Source organism: Bos grunniens, chromosome 6 (genome assembly GCF_055505025.1).
Source record: "Bos grunniens cultivar Pamir isolate PY7600 chromosome 6, Bosgru_T2T1.0, whole genome shotgun sequence".
NCBI lineage: Eukaryota > Metazoa > Chordata > Mammalia > Artiodactyla > Bovidae > Bos > Bos grunniens.
The window spans coordinates 8,553,631-8,561,112 of record NC_141170.1 but is presented as its reverse complement, the minus strand read 5'-3'; the positions used below and the strand labels follow the sequence as shown (position 1 = coordinate 8,561,112).

Sequence of the window (7,482 nt, the reverse complement as noted above, 5' to 3'; positions counted from 1 at the left end):
AGGAGATTTAAAACTGCTAGAGTATCTGTCTTGCTGGAGGAAAGATTTTTGTTGGAAGCAGGGAAGAAAATCCTATGCATTCTGCTGAATGACTTCCCGCAATGCTATTGACCAAAAAAGTTTCCATCTCTTAGTAAAACCCCACAGTTTCTGCAGAGCATGTCTGCAACCACCCCCTACCCCGGGGGAATCTGAGAAGTCGGTGCTTATTTAAGGATTCTTTAAGTGGCTTGAAGCTCTACCGAGAGGCTTAGGAATGCGTGATCTATTAATATAATACTTATTGAGTGACTAAGCCACCAGCATCACAAAGCTTACAGATGACTAATCATTTTTCTCATTCTGCAGAGGGTGGTTTATGAAACAAAGCAAACAAGGCCTCTGCCCTTTTGTTCTGTGATTCACTCCTCTGAAGTGCCCAGTGGGAAGGCTGGGGGAGCATTGGGACACCTGCCAGTTCTCCTGGCTCTTCCCCACTGCTTGCTTTATCCATTCCCCCTCCCACAGTGTCCCAGCTCGCTGGGGCTACACCTCTGCGTTCAAGGCTCGAGGAGACCGGTGGTATGCACCAGGGAAGAATCAGCCTTTGAACTTCAATACAGCTTCACATTCAGGCTCCAACATGCAGCAGCTGTGTGGCAACCTTGGGCAAACAACTTGGCTTCCCTAAGCTCCAGTGATTCTCCTCTCTTAGGCTGAGATAAAGAAAGAAGTTCCGGAGTTGTTACAGGAACCGGTGAACGCTAAGTGCTTTGTGCCATGCCTTGGTGAGAATGAGGGTTCAAGAAATGGTGATTGTTATTAAGGCAAGCTACACATTTTCCCAGGCCATCTCCCAAGAGTCAAGTAACTGTATGACTTGGGAACTTTTCTCTGATCTTTTGTTTGTTCATTCTAAAAACCAATTATAATAATTTCCACCTGGTAGTTTTGTAAGGGAAATAGAACAAGATGTGACAACGTGTCTGGCACAGAGTAGCTTCTCAACACATATGTTTTTTTCCCCCTTTCTCTCTCTGTGGTTGACTCAAGAGTCCCTTGGGATGTCCAGCCTCCTGAAACTGCTCTTAGAGATTCTTAAGGTGGAAGACTATTGTTCTGAAGCAGTAACCCCAGAAGAATGATTCCAAACACTGGCACTGGGGATTTCTCTGACTTGGAGAAGAAAAGGAGTTTGGGGCTTCTGGAAATGGCAGCAGCTTGGGTAGTGGTTGATGAATTACCCTGGGCGGGGTGTGGCCAGTTACAAACCTAGGGAGGTTAGATTCTGGCTGGCACAGTTTAGGGGTGACATAGAGTAAAGACTGAGGGACCATCCCCAATGTTCTAGACCAACCAGTATGATGGGTCTAGAGAAGAGGAGGGCTCCCCAGTAATAACTGCTGTTGAGCTTCCTGCCACTCTGTCCACTGGGGGCTCCCAGGTAGACTTCACTTGATTGAGACAAACAGCATGGTGTGGCGTTTCTTGTATGCTAGTGTGATACAAATTAACATTGTGGTGCTAGTGGTAAAGAACCTGCCTGCCAGTGCAGGACACATAAGAGACGTGGGTTCAGTTCCGGGCTTGGGAAGATCCCCTGGAGGAGGGCATGGCAACCCACTCCAGTATTCTTGTCTGGAGAATCCCGTGGACGGAGGAGTCCATGATATTGCAAGCAGTTGGACATGACCAAAGCTACTTAGCACGCACACATGCACATCTATAGACACCAAGGACAATGGGGTTTAATAGACAGGGCTTAATAAATGGCAGTCAATAATGTTTCTGTTCTTGTCTGACAGGGAGATGGGGTTTGAGGCATAAAATGTAGCTAAGAGTGTGGATTCTGCAGTCAGGGCAAGAGCAGTGTTCATCATTTGCCATCTGGGGGCTCTCGGGCAACTCATTAAACTGTCTTGATCCTGTTTTTTCATCTGCAGGTTTCAGATACTAAAAGTACCTCTTACAAAATGCTGTTGGTCCTAAGAACCATGTTTGGCTTGAATAACTGATCAATCATTGGTAGCTGTCATTAACAGTAACCATGATTGTGCGGTAGTTGCTGAAGGATGCTTCATGCTTCCTCACCATCATTTTTAAAGATCAGTATAGAAAGGTAAACATTCAAAGGCACAAATTCTACTTACATTATGCTCATTAACATTTATTCCAGAGGGTATTGGGATGCTTTATGGCACATTTTATGTAGGCTTAGAAAAATTCCTTTGAGAACAACCATGCATTTTCATGTAGGTGCTCTCGAACCTGAAGAACTCTGCCTGTTTGGAGAAAACCAAGGACAAAGACAGGAAGATAGAAAGTTTGCAGAAAATTAGCCCTGGAGCTGTGAATGCTTCTTACTCAGGACTTAGAAAAGCTGAAGGAAGAAATCCAGGGAACCAAGGGGCTGCAGAACATGGCTCAGCTCCACACCAACAAGGTGAGCAGCAAGTGAGAGCTTATGGTGTTTGGTGCGGAGTTTGTGGTCTCCAAAGGAGAAGATTGAACTCTGGGACCAAAGACAGTCTCAGTCACTCAGAGCTTTGTGTAGCAAAATTTTATTTAAAGTGACAGGACAGAGAGAGCTTCTGACGTAAACATCAGAAGGGAGTAGAAAGAGTACCCACCCTCACTGGTTTAAGGGGACCTTATATACTTTTCAAATGGCTGCTGAGAATCGATAAAAAGAAAACCTCAAGGGCGTAAGAGTTCCACCAGACCCTTTCCCAAGACATACACCCTGAGATAACTTTGGCTCAACCTTAGCCAGGGAGAACCGGTTCAGGACAACATCTCTAGGCAAGATACACTGTTTCTGGGTAATCAGGGGTACCAGTCTTGAGAAACAGGTTCCCAGGCAAGATTTGTTACAATTATGATCATTAATTTAGAGCCTAAGAAAAGCATTTTCATGAGTAAAACCTTGTGCTCTGTGACCATTAGTTCTGGACATAAAGAAAGGCAGTTCTTGGACAAGATACATTGTTGCACGAGGCTTAAGGAAAGCACGAGGGAGAATGTTCTCCTCCTCTTTAGAGGGCCTGGGGCTGCCTGCCTAAGCTTTATCTCTCTCACAGGGCCAGTGACAACCTGCACAAGCTGCCACAGTCCCCCATGCGCACACTTGAAGGTAAAAAAATTGGTCAATGCTTCACTGCAGCCTTTTGTATTTCCGGGGCATTTCTCCTATAGCCTCTCCAGCCTCACAGACATGGGATTCTGGAAATTGGCTCCCCACTTAGCTAAGGTGATACATAACAAAGCCACCGACCCTCTAATCTCTTTATAGGGTCATAGGCTTCAGCAGTACCTGAACTGGGAACTTCCAGATGTACAAGCTGGATTTAGACAAGGCAGAAGAACGAGAGATCGAATTGCCAACATTCATTGGCTCATAGAGAAAGCAAGGAACTCCAGAAAAACATCTACTTCTGCTTCACTGACCACGCTAAAGCCTTTGACTGTGTGGATCAAACAAATTGCAAAATTTGTAAAGAGATGGGAATTCCAGACCACATTACCTGGCTCCTGAGAGACCTGTATGAAGGTCAAGAAGCAACAGAACCAGAGATGGAATAACAGACTAGCTCAAAATTGGTACCTCAAGGCTGTGGGTTGTCACCCTACTTATTTAACATCTATGCAGAGTACATCATGCGAAATGCTAGGCTGGATTAAGCACAAGCTGGAATCAAGATTGCTGGGAGAAATAGCAACAACCTCAGATATGCAGATGATACCACTCTAATGGCAGAAATCAAAGAGGAACTTCTTGATGAGGGTAAAAGAGGAGAGTGAAAAGTCTGGCTTAAAACCCAACATTCAAAAACCAAGATTATGGCATCTGGTCCCATCACTTCCTGGCAAACAGAAGGTGAAAAAATGGAAACAGTGACAGACTATTTTCTTAGGCTCTAAAATCATTGTGCATGGTGACTGTAGCCATGAAACTAAAAGATGCTTGCTCCTTGGAAGAAAAGCTATGACAAAACTAGACAGTGTATCAGAAAGCAGAGATATCACTTTGCTGACAAAAGTCCATACAGTTAAGCCATGGTTTTTCCAGTAGTCATATATGGATTTTAGAGTTGGACCATAAAGAAGGCTGAGCACCAGAGAATTGATGCTTTTAAACTGTGATGTTGGAGATGATTCTTTAGAGTCCCTTGGACAGCAAGGAGATTAAACCAGTCAATCCTAAAGGAAATCAACCCTGAATATTCATTGGAAGGACTGATGCTGAAGCTGAAGCTCCAATATTTTGGCCACCTGATGCAAAAAACTGACTTGTTGGAAAAGACCCTGATGCTGGGAAAGACTGAAGGCAGGAGGAGAAGGGGAAAGACAGAGGGTGAGATGGTTGGATGGCATCACCAACTCAATGGGTATGAATTTGAGTCATGCCCAAACTTTGAGTCTCTCAGACTCCTGGAGATGGTGAAGAACAGGGAAGCCTGGTGCACTGCAGTCCACGGGGTCGCAAAGAGTCAGGCATTTATTGTCCTGTTGTTCACACTTTTATTTGCTAATTCTGGAGTAATAGGTAAAGTCCCACTTACTTATTGAATATTTACATTTGTACAAACGTACTCAGACACTTGTACCCTTAGGTGAGGGATCCAGATAGAGTGAGCAAGAGAGCTGTAGGTTCTCTACCAAAATGTTAACAGCAGTGCCTACTGGGTGGTGGTGAGGATGAGGGATTATTATTTTTTTCCTTTGTGCTTTACTGCCATGCTCCCCATTTTTTCCCAATGACATTCTATCGCTCTTGAAATAAGAAGATGAAGTCCAATAAACATGATTTTTAAAATGTTTCGGGAGAGCCGCAGTGCCGTTCAGCTGGTGAACCAGATGTGAGGGGCATGGGCCAGGGCTTTCTGACCTCCTGGCCCCCCAGGTGGCTCCTGATTTGATGAAACCTCAGCTGCTCTGAATTCCTACAGCACCTGCCACAACAAAAGGAGGCCCTGTCCTGGGCAGGCTCATGCGCCTGTGCACGCCTTTGCAGAACAAAGAACCGAAAGAGGAGCTCAGTGAGCCTCTCTTGGACACTGTCCATCCACCCAAGCCCTCTGGGGGAGGTAACAGTCCACCTGCCAGGAAGGTGGCCACAGCCACAGTGAATCCCCCCCACCTCCCTTTTCTCCTCTCTGGTGGTCCTGTCCCTCCTTTGGCCCCCTGCCTCCCGCTTGGCTCACATCTCAGCTCCTGCCTCGTTCTAAGGACCATTTAGCATCTGCTCCTCTGATGATGCCTCTGTGTTTCTCTCACAGATCCAGCTTTGCCCCGCACAGCACAGCTGTGTCTGAGAGATGAGTGGGCTTCCCAGGAGGCAAAGGCCACAATGAACCGGCTGCCCCTCAGTCTTTCCAGCTTCTCTCTGCCCACGTGCTCACACTCTCGGCCCAGATGGAGGAAAACAGCCAGACCAGATTTGCTGGCGTGCTCGAGTTGGTCTGGTGGAGGATGGACTCTGTATGGGGACGGGAGGGGAACGGGGTGGGACTCTCATCCCACTGCATGCTCTGGCAGGTTCAAAGTGGTTTGGGTGATTTGGGGATTTTTGGAGGCAGGACTGTGTGGGACTTGCCTGGTGGCTCAGACAATAAAGAATCACCTGCAGTGTGGGAAACCTGGGTTCAGTCCCTGGGTTGGGAAAATGCCCTGGAGAAGGGAAGGGCTACCCACTCCAATATTCCTGCCTGGAGAATTCCATGGCACAGAGGTGCCTGGCAGGCTACTGTCCATGGGGTTGCCAAGAGTCAGACACAACCGAGCGACTGACACTTTGGCTTTGCGGCAGATCGCAAGGGTGATTTCAATTCTTCACCCTGTTAGCCTGGTTGTTTGCTGTGTCATTTTGCAAGTCCTCTCAATACAGATGGAATCTTTTACACCTTGAATTTGGGCTGGCCTTGCGACTTGCTTTTGCCAATAGAACCCGATGGAAGTAATGGTTTCCTAGTTCCAAGCCTAGACTTCAAGAGGCCTGTTACTGACTTTTGGTTCTTCCCGCCATGACCATAAGGGCACACGGATCTTTGGCACATAGAACTGAGCTGGATCATCCCATTCGTCCCAGAATAGGCTGACCTGGCTAGTGGACACCCAGCCGTCTCTACACTCTTCGAGTGAGCCAAGCTAAGATGAACAGAGCCATCCGGCTCAATATCCTAGAGACGTGAGCAGTTAACACTGATGATTGTATGAGGTTTTAAGTAATTTTTCTTATGTAGCATTACTGTGAAGAGAGGTAACTGAAAAGTGACCTTGCAACATAAATTCATTTTATTCCTCACCTTGGATTCATTTAGTCATTCAACAGATATGGAGTATCTACCATCTGTCACCCCTGTGCTAAGTGTCCTTGGGGAGACAAAGGTGGTGGTGGCATTACTTCACCAGGAGCGTGTTGGCGGGAGCAAGAATGTGTTATATAAGAGCAAGGATTCTGTAGTTAATTCACTGATGTGTCCCCATCACCAAGAAGAGTAAGCTGGCAATTACAAGATGTTCTGTAGACATTTTTTGTCTTACACAGGTGTGTGTGTGTGTGTGTCAGTGTATGTGTGTGTGTATCACATAACTGATTGAATATTTTATACAAATACATTTCTCTTGCCCTCCTTAGACTGGCAGACTGTTCCCAATTCTTTTCTGCACTATCTTTTTCTCCACTATCTACACCCCGCTCCCCCCGCCAACCTGACTCTCTTCATAAGCTGTCAACAGCAAAAAGCGCAGTGTGCCATAAACTCACCTCCATAATAGAATGTAGATGCATAAATCAAAACAGCTTCTAACGGGTTGTCTGCAGTCATAAATGCTGCAGAGGCAGCCCGACTGGCAAGTGTAAGAGAGATTATACAAACCACTGTCTGGAGAAAACCCAGCATCATGAATAAACTCAGCCTTGAATTATTTATATATTTCCAGCATTATTTTCCCTCTGCTATTCTGCAAGGCTTGCAAATGGTGTTTGTGGAGGGCTGAGAGGGCCTGATTTTGGCTATAAAGGAAAACAGTTGGAGTTTTGTCTTAGGGCAAGTTTCAGGGCGATGATTCCATTGTCTTCCATGGGGCAGCCACACGACTAGCAGGGCTGTGTGGTGGGGAGAGGCTGTTTAGAATTCAGGGCAGCCTGCTTCTAAGCCCAGCAAGTTGCGTCCCTTGGGGTTTGCTGGCTTTGTGAACCACTTGGGAGCCACGTGGCTAGAGGGTGAGCCTCGGGGCCAGCCTTCCCCACCTGGCCCAGGCTGCTTCATTCTCTTTTGTGCAGTAGGTTTCAATCTAAGATGCTGTGGTAAAAAAAAATGATTTTGACTGTAAAATAAAATTTAAAATTTGGAAATCCCTGGTCCTGGTTGATTTCTGAGAGTCCAAAGTGGCTTCAACTCAAGCTGCCTAGGAGAGTTTCTGGGAGCCTTTGAAACCTATTTATGCCAGGGCATCAATCTTGATCAATAAAATTGGAATTTTTCTAGAGATGGGTGGAAG

At 46.2% G+C, this 7,482-nt stretch overlaps 1 long non-coding RNA gene across 1 annotated transcript; it reads left to right on the top strand.

Annotated features, from left to right (window-relative positions):
• Positions 1-2,099: 2,099 nt before the first annotated feature.
• On the top strand, positions 2,100-7,230 carry LOC147370258 (uncharacterized). The gene is made up of 3 exons (XR_015166025.1): positions 2,100-2,422; positions 3,060-3,112; positions 5,259-7,230. It is a non-coding gene; the product is annotated as an uncharacterized LOC147370258 (long non-coding RNA).
• The last annotated feature ends 252 nt before the right edge of the window (positions 7,231-7,482 follow it).